Consider the following 18,422-nt stretch of genomic DNA (forward strand, 5'->3'; position numbering starts at 1 on the left):
TCCTGCATGGGTGCTGGGGTTTGTGAAGCTACTCCTCTCTGTCCTTCATTCCTAAACCCCATTTGAGTAAGTGTTATGCTGAGATTCCACCTGGATATCCTGGATAGTTTTGATAGAGATTTTTTAAAGATTGTAAGATCGACCACTCGGAGGAGGAATGACCATTTTCTTTTAAGATAAGTTACACATGTGTAAAGCCACGTTTTTCAGACCTAGGGGCCTTGACAACAGATCACCAGCCTTCACCTGGGAGAGAAAGACAGACCCGGGGCGGAAGGGCTGCCGATAGGTGCTGTGAAGGCCGCCTCTGCTAGGCTCCCAGACACACATGCAGCTGTTCTTGACTTTGCCTCAGAAGGCAGAGAGCTTGGCTCCCTTGGTCCCCCGGTGGCCACCCAGGCCAGCCCAGCTTCCCTGTGGGAGGGGACCGTGCAGGGGCGAAGGGCAAGGGCGTGGCGAGGCACCTGGGAGGCTGCATTCCCACCTTGAAAAGCCGAACTTCTCTGGGAGCTCAGAGAGTGGCGGGGAGAACTGATTGGAGAAAAGCCGAAGATGTTGCAGTGGCACAGGCCCCTGTAAGACGTCGTGGTGCTTGGCCATTGTTGTTCATTCGAGGACATTTGTACTCCAAAGCCGGAGAGGACCGGGGGTGGTCAGTCACCCCCCAGGTGAAGGCCAGTTGTCATTCATCTCCAGGCGCTCTGCACAGAGCACGTTGCCCCGAACATGGGCAAGTATTTCTAGGGCATTTGTGGAATGAATGGCTGGGTGAGTTGAAGGAAGCCTTTCTGGACAGCTTCGGACAAGGACTCTTGGGAGGAACGGGGCTGGAGTGGGGCGGGTTGGGGAGGAAGGCACACAGCCTGCCCCAAAGCTCCCAGCCTGATGGGAGCAAGAATGGGGAGCCTCCAGGAGCTGCCTCACCAACACCCATGCTCTGCCAGCCACCAGGGAAGCCAAAGCCAAATGCTACTGCACGCCCGCTTCCGGGACCTTGCCCTTGCCGCTGACCTTGCTAACCCGGATGGTGAGGAGATGGGGACAAGGCTATTCCCCAGGTAAAGGCTGCGGTGAACTGTGGTACCCATGCAATGCAGATGTATGAGGCCTGGCTCCTAGGTTCCAGCCCAGTCCCTGCACAGCCAGCCTGTGAGAGGGGGGCAGCCCCTAGGAGATAACCTGTCGCCAGAGAGGGGCAGTCCTGGAACACTCCCAGCAGGAAGGAGATGAGCATCAAACCAAGTCTCTGTACCTCCGACTGAGGACAAGAAAGCTCAATATTATATTTAAAAAGCTACCTAAACAGCAGAATAAAACGTGAAGTGGCTTCAGGGACATCAAGCTCTATATTTGGCCATTGTTCATGTCCCAGACCTCTGGGCATCTGGAGCTGTGCCCTTGGCTCACATTGTGCCACCCGCAAAACACATCCTGATCCGGCACCCTGAGCATCTGCACCTGCAATCCACCTCCTGCCACAGACAGAGTCAATAGAAGATGTGTCTCCCCCTTCAAGGAGCAGGGACTAATTCTGAGTCTAGCAGAGACAGGTCAGTGGTTTATGCAAGAGCGTGGCCAGTGGGGACTGGAGACAGAACAGTGGCGCCTCCCTGAACTTGCAGAAATTTCCCTCCTGCTGGCTTTCTAAGAGATCTTCATGGAGGTCTGTGTGCTCCCGGGAGAGCTGGGGAAGCTCCCCTCTGCATGCACCCCTCCATGCTCACATTCTCTTAGATGTAGAGACGTGCTGTGCCTCCTGGCTCCCCACAGCCCAACTGGTTTCAACAAAGTCATTAGTTTGAACCCAGAGAAGCTGGGTCACAGGTCTGGCTTCTCTTTCCCTGGTGAAGGGGTAGGAAAAAAACAGCCCCCAAAGGAGCCAAAGAGAAGTCCCGTCCCAGCTGGGAGGTGTGAGTGTGCAGACGAGCAGGTGCCTTCTTGTGCCAGCTCTGGGACTTCTGTCTTGCTCTGCAGAGATGATGGATGTGAGAGACTTTCTCCAGGGAAGTCTCTCGAGAAAAGAAATCCCTTCCCCTGTGCTCCCCAGCCTCACACCTGCAACCCCAACTCAGCCAAGCTCAGAGGTCACAGAGTGCCGCACACTCCCAGCGTGGGCTGGGCAGAGTCCTGGAGGGGCCAGACCTTGGGTGACCTCAGGGCCATTCCACCTACAGCTGTGTGCTGGGCCCCACTCCCAGGAGCTCAAGGGCCACCTCACCAGCATGGGCCTCTGTGGTCTAGGGTTCCAGGAACCCTGAGTTCCCAGGGTCTAAACGGTGATGTTTTGGCCCTGCATCCAAGCTGGATAGCGGCCCGGTCCCAGCAGCCAGGGCAGAGCCGAACTGCATGGGATCTGGAGCTTACACATTTTGGAAGAGTCTTCCTTAAGAAAAATTGGAATACTGGGGCGCCTGGGTGGCTCAGTCATTAAGCGTCTGTCTTTGGCTCAGGTCATGACCCCAGGGTCCTGGGATGGAGTCCCTGCATCAGGCTCCCTGCTCCGCGGAGGTCCTGCTTCTCCCTTTCTCACTCCCCCTGCTGTGTTCCCTCTTTCACTCTGTCTCTCTCTGTCAAATAAATAATAAATAAAATCTTTAAAAAAAATTGAAATACAAAATTAGGTTTGAAGTGCCTCTTTAGAAGGAGAAAGAAACCAGAGATAGCATTCTAAAAATGTTGAAAGCTGGCAAATACATAAATATCACAAAATGCAGGAAAATACTCTTAATTAGCTTATTCTCCGTTGTAATTTTATAATACTTAACTTTCTAAAGACTCTTGGGTTTCATATTCCTTGATCTTTTTCCTAGGTGACAATGGTTTCATAAGATCATCTTTCGATAAAGAGGATGGTTCAGCTTTTCTTTTCCATGATTGAATGAAATTTGTCTTCTAGTGTCGATAACCTTGGGAAGTTTCTTTTATGTTAATAGCTCATTATTGGTATTACAATGGCCTTGATTTTTTGGTCAGATTTGGGGAAACCTCTATGATGTTTCCTCTACATGTTAACTGTAAGATTTCAGGACAATTCCAATATTCATAAATGCCATTTTAAAATAGTAAGCTCATAACCCGTTTGTAATTGCTGTTCGCACTGTAATGGTACCTGACAAATCCTGTCGAAGATGTCAGTGTTTTGATAAGTTAGCAAGAAAACCTCATCCCTCTCCAGTGTGTTAACATGCTTCCTGCCTCTTCATTCACGGCTGCTTCTGCTAAGTTCTCCCCCTGCTTCCCTCGTGCCCGGGAAGGTGTTGGTGTCTGGTTCCCCAACCCACTTCTTGCACACAAATCCCCGCCTCAGAGTTGGTTTCTAGAGAACGAACCTATCCTGTGCTGAATATGTCCCCCCAAATTCATGTCCAACCAGAGCCTCAGAAGGAGCCTTATTTGGAAACAGGGTCTTTGCAGATGTGATTGGTTAAGATCAGGCCACACTGCATTGGGAGGGGGGCGGTCCCTAACCGCATGACAGGTGTCCTTACCTTCGAGAAGAGGGGAGAAGATAGGTCCAGAGACATGGAGGCCACAGGATGGAGGCAGAAACCAAAAGGCAGCCACAAGCCAAAGAACACCAGAGATCTCCAGGAGCCACAGAAGTTGGGAAGGAGCAACAGAGAATTCTCCCCGAGAGCCTTCAGAAAAGGACAGCACTGCTGACCCCTTGATCCAGGGCTTCTGGGCTCTAGAACGGGAGAGAATAAATTCCCATTGTTGGAGCACCCGCTTTGTCCCAGCAGCCCCAGGAACTGTCCTGGCCACTCATTCCTCACGTGCGGTGGGGAAGAGAGGCCAGAAGTGAAGGACTGTCCTACCCGATTATATTTGAAATATCTTACCAACACTTAGATGAACCCCTGGCTCGGCCCCTTTCCCAGTCCCAAAAGGCCCTGAGATGTAAGCTACTTCCAGAACCAAGCCTCGGCCCCTCTGCCAGGGAGCCAAGGGCCCGTTTCCAAGCAGCATCTGTGGAAAGTGCAGCTCACAGGTCAGACCCTGGGGTGGTCAGGCCTCACATGACATCCTTCAAGTGTAGCCCTCAGTGTAGTCTGAGTATAGACACTCAGGGTACGCGAGTGAGTGAGCAAAGGAAGGGACGGCTCACATGAAGAGCGTAGCCCCTGTCCTGTGTAGCTGGGAGTCTGGAAGAGCAGGGCCAGACCAATGCCAGCAAGTGCCCATGACCAAAGGCTCCCAGAGCTCAGGGACAGAAGGGCAGGCATGGCAAGTTGATGCTGGATGCTTCGTGGGAAGAAGTGGCAGAAGACCGGGACCTTAAAAGATCATAAAGGTTTTTGTCTTTGTTTTAGAGAGGGAAGGCGGGAGGGAGAAGAGACAGGAAGAGAGAATCTTAAGCAGGCTCCACGCTTAGCATGAAGCCCAACTTGGGACTCGATCTCACGACCCCGAAATCCTGACCTGAGCTGAAACCAAGAGTCGGACGGTCAACCGACTGAGCCACCCAGGTGCCCCAAAAGATCATAATGGTTATTTTTTTAAAGATTTTATTTATTTATTTGTCAGAGAGAGAGAGAGAGCGAGAGTGTGCACAGGCAGACAGAGTGGCAGGCAGAGACAGAGAGAGAAGCAGGCTCCCCACCGAGCAGGGAGCCCAATGTGGGACTCAATCCCAGGACGCTGGGATCATAACCTGAGCCGAAGGCAGCCGCTTAACCAACTGAGCCACCCAGGCGTCCCGATCATGACAGTTTAACCGAAGGTGTTGAGATCTTTCCTCCAGCCTGACCCACAACCGGTGTTTCCACCCTTCAGAAGCCCCGTCACTCTGCGGGAGCACCTGCAGCCCCTTTTCGGACCTTGGGATTCATAGCAGACTTTCCGTAACCATCAACCTTGAGAGGTCTGGCACGAGACTCGGTGTCAACCGACTCTGTCTCCACAGGTCTTACAGGTGTGGTAAGTGTGTACAAGGCCCAAGACACAGAATGTTTCTATCTGTGAGCTGGAGGGAAGAAATTAAAGCCAACCTGAAGGAAAGAGGGCATTCAATCATTTCTTCATAAATCCTGAAGCTTCCACAGTTAGGAGCCTGGCGTGCACCTGGGTGCAGCCCTTCTTTTCACAGCAGAGGGGAAGGAACCCCAGGGGAGCAGTGGCCTGGTCACAGTCACAGTCACTCTGGTCCAAGCCCCGCACAAAGCCACCACCTTCCTGCCACCCCAGGCTGCCCTGTGACACTAAATCGTGGCTCTCACTGCTCGTGATTCACCAGGGGAGAAATAATCCATTTTGAGCCTAATTACCTTGTGTGAACTAGCTTGAAAGGTGACATCAAAGCTGATCTCCATAATCAAGCAATGTGGCAACTGAATCCACACAAGAACCTGTGGGGGAAAGGAAAAAAGGACAGAAAATCAATTACTTCAAACCAGTGTATTTGAACTCTCCTCATTGAAAGCAATTACTCGGACACCATGAAAACACAATTTGAATGCTATATTCATTTCACCAGTTGAGCCGAAACCTAAATATTTCCATCAAATTGGACACTTATTTGACCAAACTCATTGCCTTTACTTTGTTTTGATATCAGGAAGGCTTGGCTTCACTGTGGGGTCAGGACGGGGTGGGGCAGGGGTCGGTATGGGTAATACCTAATATCCACCCACCCAGGTCCAGAAGGGCTTGACTTCTGAAAGCAGCTGATACGAAGAGAGGCCACAGACCCAGACAACCCTTGTAAGGCATATTAAGAAGTTGTTTGGGCGGGACACCAGAAACAGAGGAAATTCGCAAACCATGGTCTCCCCGCACCAGGTCTTTAACGCTCTCTTCTGTCTGGTGAGGCCGGCTTCCCTAGATCTCTGAGTCCATCACTAGCATGGCGTCCGCCTTTTTCTTGTGGGGTGATGCCTAGCAAAGAGAGATTGATAGAGAGGAAATACAGAGCCTTTGATGAGAAGAGGACAGGATCAGGGGACAGGCATGATCCTTTATCTGAATTACAGGGGCTCACTTTTCCGGGTTCCTTGTGAGCAGCCAACCAAACTGTTTTCTACTTCTAGAACAACGAATTAACCTTTTTTCATCTAGGCTTTCATGCATGTGATCAGATCTAAAGTGGAAAAATGGACTCTTGAGACTTACCTGAAAGATGAGAATTGCTGCTGCTTCTTGGGCTGGCCAAATTATAAAGCTTCCAATCAGAAGAATGAAAAGAAATTCTTCCACAATGGCTATATATACCCCTGTGTTTGGTGAAATCTGCCTTCTCACGAAGAGGCAGGCCAGACATCGAATGAAACAGACACTGAAAAAAAAAAGTCGCATATCAAAGGGCAATCATGTAAAGAGGCTTAAAATAATTAAGAAGAGATTTTTTTTTTTAACTGTGTTATGTCTAAAATACAGAGCAGCTACATTAACACAGGGAGCACAAAGGCCAGGAAAATCTTGTATAAGGCAGGAAATCCATTTTTAACACAGCTTCATTCTTGAGTTCATTGTAGGGTCCCAAGGGAGGACTTGAGGGATATGGTTTCCGGATTATAAAACCCACGGATAATCAAATTTTGCTGCTTTGTTTCTGTTACTTTCAGAAGCCTGATGCCAAGAACACAGAGACCAATTATTCCGTTTGCCTGCAACAGTTAGGGTTTTAAAACTGAAAATCCCAGGTCCAAGGTGACCTCTAGACCCAAGCAAATCGACTTGTTTGGTCACCCAAACTCTTTAGATAACTTCCGTGTTATTTTTGTGGTTCCCTACCTTTCCTGTGTTAGGCTGATTGTTAAACTCTTTCCCAGTGAGGGGCACCTGGGTGGCTCAGTCAGCTAAGCAACCAACTCTTGATTTTGGCTCAGGTCATGATCTCAGGTCATGATCTCAGGTCACGATCTCAGGGTCCGTGAGACGGAACCCCACATCGGGCTCTGTGCTGGGCGTGGAGCCTCTTGAAATTCTCTCTCTCCCTCTTCTTCTGCTCCTCCCCGGCCTCTCCCTCCCTCTCTAAAAAATGCAAACAAAACAAAACAATTCCTTCCCAGTGATATGCAAGGGTAAACACGTAAACCTAAAGGGAAAAAATGGGAATAGTCTTAAATTACTCCAATTGCTTGTATCGAAATATAATTTACTTCCTACTGGAAATTGTGATCATAATGAAACTCTGCCACAGACCTTATCATATCCTCTCCCAGGAAAATCAATGAGGTTTTCTTGCACCATATCCGAGGGAAGCTCTTAGCCTGCATTATTTATACATACAAAGTGTTCTTCTTACTTTCGGAGGAAGTAGGATATGGCTCAGGGTCGTTTTTTCCCTAAAACAATAACCACCCAGTAAGTAAGGAATTGGGTAAGAGAAATGGTACCATAACTCAGTTTCCCCATCTCCAAATCAGAAGCAGTGATAGTATCTACTTCATAAAATGATTCTGAAAGTTAAATGCAGCAATATTTGTAAACAACTTGAAACAGCGCCCCGCACACAGGAAGGGCTGTATGAGTGTTTGTAAAGTAAATTAATTAATCAGAATGACACTTGGTTAAATTTTGTTTCTGTTGCCGATCAGACAAATGTGGATGGCTGTAGATACAAATATATACACGTATATACACAACGTATGTACAAACCTGCAGACACACAGACACACAGAAAACCTGTGTAAGAAGATTTGAACAGGGGCGCCCCAGTGGCTCAGTTGGTTAAGCGTCTGCCTTCGGCTCAGGTCATGATCTCAGGGTCCTGGGATTGAGCCCCACATCGGGCTCCCTGCTTGGCGGGGAGTCTGCTTTTCTGTCTGACCCTACCCCACTGCTCATGCTCTCGCTCTGTCCCTGTCCCTCATATAAACGAGGATGCAAGAGCTCAGTGGACTCTGGAGTCGGGCTTTGCATGACTTGTACTGACCCCTGGAGTTTGCAGCTTCGCCACAAAGGAATGATAACAGCCAGGCCCTGGTGTCAGCCTCCAGTGTCCTGGGAGGGCGAGAATGGGGCCTCGGAGCCAGGAATCCCGCTTACCCTGAAGAATGGCTAGCTGTCAGGACCTGGAGGCTGCACCTATGGACCCGTGTCCAGGGAAGAGATCCTAGAGGTTCCCTGGATGCCAGAGGACAAAGGCAAATGCCCGAGTCCCAGCCAGGGTAACCGTGCACCTTGGGAGTGTGGAAGCAAACCAGGACACGCCTGAGGACCATGGGGACAAGTCACATCTAAAGGAGCACGTGTTGGGCTAAAGAAATCATTTTATTTGAGTTAATTTTGCCTATTTTTTTACACTTTCATTTATTTATTTTTTACTTTTTAAGATGAGTATTAGAAGACTGAAAATCACATATGTGACTCATATTATGTTTTTTAATCAGACAGTGCTGGTCAAGATTGTTTTCTTTATCAGGCTGAAGAGGGCAGCATGTTAAGAACATTCTATAAAATATAGAAAGTGTCAGTGTTTGCACCCTGGGAGCGAGGCCTGTGGAATTCAAACTCACAACACATGCCTTATTCAGCTCATCTGATGGAGCCTGTCCAGAGGGACTTGACTTCTGAGAGCAGTTGGCCCAAAACGAGGCCAGAGACATGAACGACCCTTGTAAAGCATATTAAGAAGCCGAATTTTCTTGCAAGTGACAGTACAGACAAAAGGTTGATATCCAGGATCTATAAAGAACTCCTCAAACTCAACACACACAAAACAGATAATCATATCAAAAAATGGGCAGAAGATATGAACAGACACTTCTCCAATGAAGACATACAAATGGCTATCAGACACATGAAAAAATGTTCATCATCACTAGCCATCAGGGAGGTTCAAATTAAAACCACATTGAGATACCACCTCACACCAGTTAGAATGGCCAAAATTAGCAAGACAGGAAACAATGTGTGTTGGAGAGGATGTGGAGAAAGGGGAACCCTCTTACACTGTTGATGGAAATGCAAGTTGGTGCAGCCACTTTGGAGAACAGTGTGGAGATTCCTCAAGAAATTAAAAATAGAGCTTCCCTATGACCCTGCAATTGCACTGCTGGGTATTTACCCCAAAGATACAGATGTAGTGAAAAAAGGGCCATCTGTACCCCAATGTTTATTGCAGCAATGGCTACGGTCGCCAAACTGTGGAAAGAACCAAGATGCCCTTCAACGGACGAATGGATAAGGAAGATGTGGTCCATATACACGGTGGAGTATTATGCCTCCATCAGAAAGGACGAATACCCAACTTTTGTAGCAACATGGACGGGACTGGAAGAGCTTATGCTGAGTGAAATAAGTCAAGCAGAGAGAGTCAAGTATCATATGGTCTCACTTATTTGTGGAGCATAACAAAGAACATGGAGGACATGGGGAGATGGAGAGGAGAAGGGAGTTGAGGGAAATTGGGAGGGGAGGTGAACCATGAGAGACTATGGACTGTGAAAAACAACCTGAAGGTCTTGAAGGGGCAGGGGGTGGGAGGTTGAGGAACCAGGTGGTGGGTAATAGGGAGGGCACGTATTACATGGAGCTCTGGGTGTGGTGCAAAAACAATGAACACTGTTACGCTGAAAAGAAATTAAAAAAAAAAGAAAGAAGAAGAAGCCGAATTTTCTTCCAAGTGCAGGGAGAGGTTACCAAAAGGCTTCAAGGAATAACAAGGTGTGTCGCTAACATTTCCAGAAACCTGTTTTTGCCGGTGTGCTGGGACAGTGTGTGACATCAGCTCTTTGGGGAAAAGAAAAAGTCAAGAGAGAAGAAAAATCCCTGATGGGTTCGCCTTGGTCCATTCCCACGATGGAACTCTTCCACCACGGCTGACGAATTTGGGGAGAAGTCAGTGCTGACAATCGGCTCTCAGGAAGGAGAACTAGCTACTGCCGTGCACCCCCGCCTGGACCAGGCTGGGGGTGGGTGGATGGGGTCTGGAGACGGTGTCCACGGAACTGGCTGGTGGCTGGTGGGTGTGGGAAAGTGTCTCACCGAGATTAAATCCTTTGTCTCTGCCGCCACTGGGACTGGACGCTGTTTCGCAGATGGGGCAGTGGGGGAATGGGTGGAGGTGGGAACTCCAGGTTTCTCTGACAGACACAGCGAGTTTGAAATGTGGAAATGAGAGGCTCCAAGTGGGCAGCTGGGTGTGAAACACTGGAACTCAGAAGAAAGGGCGTTGGCCTGGGGCTCCAGATTCAAGGATGCTCAGAAAAAAGCTCTCTTACTTAAATGCAGGAAAGGAGGTGCTCCTAGTAGGGAAAAGAGACGAAAAGCCCTTTGGCATGGGGAGCAGGGGTGAGCAGAGGTGAGGGGGCAGGGAGTGCCACAAGGGGCTGGCATCCTCCTGCAGACTTGTGCCCTTTGGTGGGGACAGTGGAGCCTTCTTTCTTGCTGAAATGGGCCCCAGGGGGTTACCTGTGCTCAGCCCTCCCCACCCAGCTGCCCCAGGCAAGCTAGGCTCCTTCTCATTATGGAAAAGCAATCACTCCGCCCAGCCGACCCTAAAACCCGGAGGCTTGGCTCAAGCACGCAGACAGGGGGGGACACTTCAGCCCCGGGGAAGGCCAAGCTCAGTCCAGAAGGAAAAATTAAGATTCCTGGGCAGAGGACCAGCATGGATCAGACCTGAGATGTTCACTCTTGCCGCCCTCCCGGGGTTGACACCAGCTGTTTCTTTCTTGTCTGTTCCTTTGAGGGGCCAGATGTTTTCCTTGGGAAATTAGAAATTTGAAACCTGAAACTAAAAGAAGTCTTTGCCTCTCCATAAACTTTCTGGCTCCTGTGGTCGTGTACTGGCCAAACTATACCCCTAGCTCCGCCTCCCCAGCTAATTTAGAAACGTCAAGTTTCTGTTCATGTCCTTGTCCTTCCCCCTAATTGACCCCTCCCCCTACTGCTCCCACTCGCTGAAATAAGCTGAATCCTTCCAAGTGGTCCAGGCATAGTCCTCCCACGGTCCTAATGGAGACTTGTATGAACCCCACATACAGACGAGGAAATCGAGACTGGGGGAGGTTGGGTTCCCTGACTGGTGGAGCTGGGATTTGACCCCAGCCTAGCGGCCCCAGGGTCTCTCAGGAAATCACCATGCTATCACGCTATCCCATCCGTTGACGGGACTTATCCTCACTCCCACGCGGGCTTTCAAGGTTCTTGAAGTGTGACTATGTGCTACCTTCTTCTATTTCCCCACATCCTTACCATAGCCATCCCAAGTAGGAAACCCCATTGGAAAGTTGAGGCTCAGAGGGGTTTATTTAGTAACTTTTCTGAGATCACACAGCTCTTTTCCCTTTAATTCTGAAGCCTGTCCCTTTAACCACAGCAGCAGAAACAGACTTTACCCCATCCATCTGCAGAGCAGAACTAGAACGTAGGAGCAGAAGAAAACATAGAGCAAATGGCATTCCTATAAGCAGTAGTTGGTAAAGAAGAAAGCAGCCACGATGTAGAAGCCAAAGATTTGGGTTTGAATTTCTACTCCACTGGCTCAACGATCTAGGGCAAACAGTTTGATGTTTTTGGACTCCCTTTCCCCTCATTGTAAAATGTTCTTCCTGCCCCTCGGGACTGTTGGACATTAAAGAAACACCGAAGAAGCCCTTCGTTACTGTGAAGTGGCCGGTCATTGCTGTCGCAGTCCTTCTCGTCAGTGGCAGGAAGATGCCTGGGCTGTGAGGCTCTTCAGTGACTCTTTCTCTTTCTGGTGAAACTTGCTTCTGTCTCTCCTGCAGGCTGGCACTCAGACTCGTCACCCTGAAAGGGAAGCCTGAGCTCAGAAGTCCGTCATGGAGTCACGTCTATGGGCTCAGGCCGGGCCCGACCCCCTGCAGGTAGCCTCGCACCCCACAGCTGTGTCTCCAAGGGGCCACCTTAGGAGAGAAGGTTATCAGGGTCCAATGTATCCTGAAGATGCTGAGGTACACGATTCATAACGATTTTCTTCTCCAGCACTCCTCCAAAGTTTTAATTTGCTAGAGTGTGGAGAGAGGTTCCAGAAAATACTACATTGACTTTCTTAAGCTTTCTTAAGCCTTGAGCTACTTCCTTAGAACTGTTTTTTCAAGGAGCATCTGAGGACAACATGGCCTGAGACACGCGCGGAAACGCTACAGGCTGGAAGGGTTGTGGAAACCAGTGGTCGAGACGGAAAAGCGTCGGGTGGCTCGTATCTTCTCCAGGATGCTACTGAGACCATCCCCTCCTCTCTGGGGTGAGGAGGTGTTTATCATGAAGAAGGTCTCTCTCTCTCTCTCTCTCTAATAGTTCGTGGATCATCATCACTTGCTCGAGCAGCAGAGAGGCCCATCTGCACAGGCAGCGTTTGGGTGGCGAGTTTTCTGAAGCCCATGCTCACGGCCCTCCTGGAGGAGGGTCCTTGCTTCCTGCTCCCTGCCAGCGCCGCGGGGTGCTTCCTGTGTAACCCAGCCGCCATGCTCTCTGCTCGGAAGAGGGGATTTTAGTCAGAAACCTTCAAAATGTGTCCAGGTTGCTAACTTGGGAAACCTTCCTCTAATCCAGTAATCCAGCCTGAAAGGAGAAAGAGAAAGAGCCAAGGACTTTGCATTTCGGCAACTTTGTGACTCTCAGGAGAAGAATAAGCCCAGTGAGGTCTGACAGAGAAAACACGTGTCTTGGGACCCTGGATACTATGTTCCCTGTATCCGGCATCCACGAGACTCAAGGGGTCAGAGAGAAGGAGCCAAATGAAAGGCAGTCAGAGGACCCGGCTCCAGAGCTGCAGAATCTGCTCCACCTGCACTTGCGCCTGCACCTGCGCCTGTGTCTGCACCTGCACCTGCAGCTGTGCCTGCGCCTGTGTCTGCACCTGCACCTGCAGCTGTGCCTGTGCCTGCACCTGCAGCTGCAGCTGTGCCTATGCCTGTGCCTGCACCTGCACCTGTGTCTGCACCTGCGCCTGCAGCTGTGCCTATGCCTGCGCCTGCACCTGCGCCTGTGTCTGCACCTATACCTGTGCCCGCACCTACAGCTGTGCTTGTGCCTGTACCTGCACCTATGCCTGTATACCACAGGCACCTATCACCTGTGCCTGTTCCTATACCTGTACCTGCACCTATACCTACACCTGCACTTGCACCTGTACCTCTGCCTGCACCTGTACTTGTGCCTGTACCTCCACAGGTGGGAGGCAGTCTGGCGGCGGCAGCTTTCATGTCACAGGTCACTGGGGGTTGGTCCGTGGACGCGTCATCAGCACTGGCTCCTCTAATACAGGCTCCAACACAGTGCTCAGCTGCACTTTGAAAGAATGATCCAGGGCAGCAGGGTCCAGCAGATCTATCCAGGAGGACAGAAATGCTTTATTTTGTGTGTCCAGTATGGCAGTCACCAGACACATGGGGCTATCGAACATCTGAGATGTGACCGGTGTGACCAAAGAAATGAATTTTACGTTTACGTCGTTTTAATTTATTTGAATTTTGGTAGCTCCGTGTGGGTGTTATATAGGGCAGTAGGAGCTATATTGCTGATGGTCCGATGTCAGTAAGTGTTAGGAAGGCAGGTCAGAGAGAGAACTTATTCTCAATCTCTCTTGGTTCCCGACAAGGGACATTAGCCCAGGCCTGGGTGGGGCACCTGCAGATGTGTGGGGACATTGTTGGTTTGTCACAATGCTTGGGGGAACCAACTAGCATTTAGAGGGCAAGAGCCAGGGAAGCTAAATGACCTGTGATGAGGGGAGCAGGTCCCTACAAAGAATTGCCCTGGGCAAATGTTATTAACTCCCCCTTACTCCTCCCCTCTCCCCACTCCCCCAACCACCCACTCCTCTGCAGGAAGTAGCTCAGGACAGAGCCTTCAGAAAAGTCCAGGCTGGTTCACACCCACTACTTAATTTTATGCCATAACTTGGTGCTAAGAGAGTAACAACAGATAAATATTGCATACAGAGTATGATCAAGTGTTTAGGTTCATGATTCAGAGAGACAGACACATAGCTGCACGTTTTATCTGATTGGTGACTTTGAATCCTGTTCATCCATGCTATCCTTTGTTTGCAGTCTGTCTGATTATGGAGTCTGTCTGTGTTAAGCATTGGGCGCGATCTGCCAGAGACCCAGACACCCTGCCCCAGGGCTCCGTCCAGGCGAGTTCCAGGCTTGCTCTGTGGCGCCACCTCGTGGCTGAAAAATTCTTAAGAATTTGTACTAATAAGCTTAGAAAATGAAGAAAATGTACTAATAAGCTTAGATCATCAGGCCCCTCAAAGGGAGGAGAGAAATATGCGACAAATAAAGTTTCCTTTCCAGAAATGTTTTCTGGTGGGGAACAGCATGAGGTGTGTCTTCAGAGCTCTGTACCAAGGTGGGATCTGGAGAGGGTCTAAGACCGGGGGGTTCCGTGGGAGCGCTAACCCTGCGTCAGGCTTTCCACAGTTCACACCTCGACTCCGGCTCGCCCCTAGATCCCGCAAAAGCTGTGGCTTGCTCTGACTTGGTTCCATGGGCTTCCTGCCTCCCACGTGGGCAGGCAGATTCCCTCGGCCTTGGTCTGAGGTCTCCTCCACTCTGCTTCTCCACCCGTTCTCCAAGATCCCCATCGGGTACCCTCAGGTATCCTTCCAGACAGACTGGCCACTCCCTCTCCCTGCCCTCCTTCCCTCCTTGCATCTCTAAGGAGCGAGGCCTCTGGCTCCTGTGTGCGTCTGGGGACATTTCCAGAGGTGTGCCCTGCGCTTGAGAAAGCGAGGGAGAAACAAGTCATGAACATCAGGAAACCCGTGGACACAGGCAGGCTAAAATCACAGCTGGGGAGGGAAGCACCCGAGGATCGGGTGGTAAACACAAGAATCCCGTTTTCAGAAGCCTTTCCCCGGCATTTCTATTGGCTTTGCTACTGTACGACTGAAAAAGTCTGGGTTTCCTTAAACCTCCCTGCCCCTCTCCTCACCCCCAGGGGTGTCTCTTAGCTTACTCATCCAAGGAAACTGGATCATGAAAAGGGATCAATATTAGCGTAAGGAGCGCTATCTGTGTTTATTTACTCTGCTGCAAAGAGCCTAGAAGGACTGGCTCACTCCTGCTAGTGACTGTGAGGCTGTCTGGGCTGGATGGATTCATCGTCACCCACCTTCCTGAACTAAGATCCCCAGTGCCCCGGAGGAACTCCTCCAGGATGGAGTAACAGCTGGGGTGGGGTAAAAGGGTCCCCCAGATGTTCAACTGCAGGCCAGGAGGGAGAAATGCGGACCCGAGCTGAAGCCCCCGCTTCCCAGGGGCCACATGACTGGGTTGGCCGGTGAAAACGCACAGGGTCCATGTTCACAGGGGCCCACACCTGGGGTTGTCTTGAATGTCTCAATAATCTTGTCTTTGGGTCTGTGTATTGTAAGCGACGTCTGATGGGCCAGTGGAGATGTGCCAGGGCCTTGGAGCCTCGGCTCAGGTGGGGGTCCACCTCCCATCTTCACAGGATGGGCTCTCAACAGCCAGCTCCCTGCCCACCAGCCAGGGCCACCTTGACTGCGACGGTGACCTTTGTGGGGGTAGAGTCGGCATCAGGGTCAGGTCCTCGTGCCTCATTGCACAGCAGGGCCTCCCAGCCCCCAGGAGGGCCCGCTCCTGACGGACCCACACTGAACAGCAGATGCAAACACTGTGACAGGCAGCCAGGGACGCAGAGGAAACAAATAGATCTTTTTTTCTTATTTTGAAGATAAGGGCCTGTACTTTCGTTTTGCTCAGAGCCCAGAAAATCGTCTGGCACACATAAGTCGTGGAGGTGGACCTTGAGCTAGGAGGCTTCTGTAGAGTGAGGGTGGGCCGGTCGAGGACTTGCAGAGGAAAACGTTCAGAGACAGAGGAAACTGTCGAAGGTGTTGGAAAGTGCAACTCAGCGACAAAACCAGTTCCCAGATCTGGGAATGTACCAAAATATGTGGCTAATTCTACAGTGCTCTAAACATCATAGTTCAATTGTTGAGTTCACTTAGCATTTGACTTTGGCCCTGAAGTTACAATTATTTATCTACCCGGTTTGGGGAGGTATCACTTTGCCCAGGGACATTTATAAAGGAGCCTTAATTAAAATCATATTCTATCAGGGTGCCTGGATGGCTCAGTGTGTTAAAGCCTCTGCCTTCGGCTCCGGTCATGATCTCAGGGTCCTGGGATCGAGTCTCGCATCGTGCTCTCTGCTCAGTGGGGAGCCTGCTTCCCCCTCTCTGCCTACTTGTGATCTCTGTCTGTCAAATAAATAAAATCTTAAAAAATAAAAAAATCATAAAATAAAATCATATTGCATCAAATCCCAAGGAACACTGGCCTACACCAGAGTTAAAAGAAGGAGCTACTGGCACCAGGATTGAACCACAGCACGCTCAAGGTGAAACACTAGTTGGTTTTGAACAGAAATCCTCTGCGAGCTTCACGCAGTAAGTTACTGCAATGCTGACCGTTCTCACCGTCAAGGTCTTCGGTGCAAAAAACGTTTTAAGCTGGGGGATGTTCCCAATCTTGAACTGGGAAGCCCAGGTTCTTGAAAGAGCTTATGAAGGGCTTCAAGAGGAAAGGCAAGTTTTCTGTGTACAAGTCCTAAGATTGAACAGTGCGGCTCAGACCACTTTTGTTTCAGATTTTCGTTTCTTTCCCAATCACCATCCCTCCGGTGGATCACCCCTGGGAAATCAAAGCCAAACTGTACCTCAGCTTTAAACAATAAAACAACTTTATGACTTGGCTCTGATATCTGGAGAAGTTGCAGCCTGAGACTCACCCAAGATACCATGGAAGGCATGATTTCCATGTGCTCACATGGTTCTTGAGCACATCATTATTATTTTTATTTTTTTAAAGATTTTTATTTATTTGAGAGAGCAAGCAAGCTAGAACATAGGAGCAGAGGCAGCAGCAGAGGGAGAGGCAGAAGCAGGCTCCCCACTGAACAGAGAGCCCGATTTGGGGCTCAATCCCAGAACCCTGGGATCATGACCTGGGCTGAAGGCAGATAGATAACTGATTGAGCCACCCAGGTACCCCCTGAGAGCCTATCTTTAAGTCTTTCACGTGCTTTGGCCTAAGAATATCTAGCAGGGTATGCCCCATCCCGCTAAATTAGGCATGGAGGGAGGGAGAAAACAAAGAGGCCCATAAATTAAAAAACGTTTTCATGAACTTAGTAATATTACACTTGTTTGGTTTGAAAAGCACTGGGTAAGTACTGGCTAACACAAATTAAGAGTGACAAAGAGCAGGACTGGAAACCAGCCAGTTTCAATAAAAGCAAACAGTAAGGTTTGTTGAGTGCTTTTGTTCATGTATCTATTAATATTTATTTAATGCCTACTACGTGCCCAAAACTATTCTGGAAGGCTCACAGGTGAGGAAGAGGATAAAGACTGTGCTCTCATGGAGGCCATATTTTAATGAAGTTCACATTTTATTCACCATTTGTAAACCATAAACTCATACATACATAGCATAATGGCAAGCATTGAGAAGTTCTAGGAAGTCAAACAGGATGAAGAGAGAGCAATCGGGATAGTGAGAGCAAACCCCACCCTCTCTGGGAGGGAATGAACCCGAATTTGCTCCACTTGAGTCAGAAGCCAACTTTGGGAGCAAACCAGTGTGGCCAGGAGGTGTGGACACAGTGTTTCAACATGACCGCTGAGGGCCCACCCCAGGGCCGAATGGCAGCACAGCTTCCAGAGGGAGGAGGGAGACATCGGGCTGTCACCCCACTCCACGCCCAGGTTCAGAGCCACCGGTCATGGTCGGAGGGCAAGCGGAGGTGAGCCTCCAAGAGATCATGGAGCAATGCAGGATCCAAATGAAAGTCAGGGAGAGGCAGGCCTGGCAGCGCGCTGGACGTACAGAGCCGGGGAGCAGCAGCCCATCAGTCAGTGTAACTGGGAGGTGCCAACGGGCACAGACACGAGTTCCTAACAAAGGCCTGTTCTCGGGGCGCCTGGGTGGCTCAGCGGGTTAAGCCTCTGCCTTCGGCTCAGGTCATGATCGAGCCCCACATCGGGCTCTCTGCTCAGCGGAGAGCCTGCTTCCCCCGTGCCCACCCGACTGTCTGCCTCTCTGCCTACTTGTGATGTCTGTCAAATAAAATCTTTAAAAAAACAAAAAACAAAAACAAATCCTTGTTTTCAGTTATAATTGGGCCATGAAGAAAATCAAATGAGGTATTAGATAAAATGACTTACACTATAATCTGAAATGTGTAAGCTCCCAACAAAGTTTGGCTGTCAAAATTGGAACTATTAACTGAATTTTTCTCTCTCAGAGTTCATGATTTTATTCATCACCGAGAACCTACTATTTGAAAATGACTCAGTTAAGTGCTTTGCATTTGGAACCTCATTTAGCTAAGTGGGCACCACAATGCTTCTGCGGCTAAGTGAGGAGACCAGCTTGCCCGAGGTCCAGCACCATCAGCTGGAAGCCCGCTGGCAGGCGGGACCAGGACCCCGGCTTGCCTGTGCCACACAATGCAGCTTCCTTCAACTCTGA

The sequence above is a fragment of the Meles meles genome, chromosome 12 (assembly GCF_922984935.1).
Source record: "Meles meles chromosome 12, mMelMel3.1 paternal haplotype, whole genome shotgun sequence".
NCBI classification, from domain to species: domain Eukaryota; kingdom Metazoa; phylum Chordata; class Mammalia; order Carnivora; family Mustelidae; genus Meles; species Meles meles.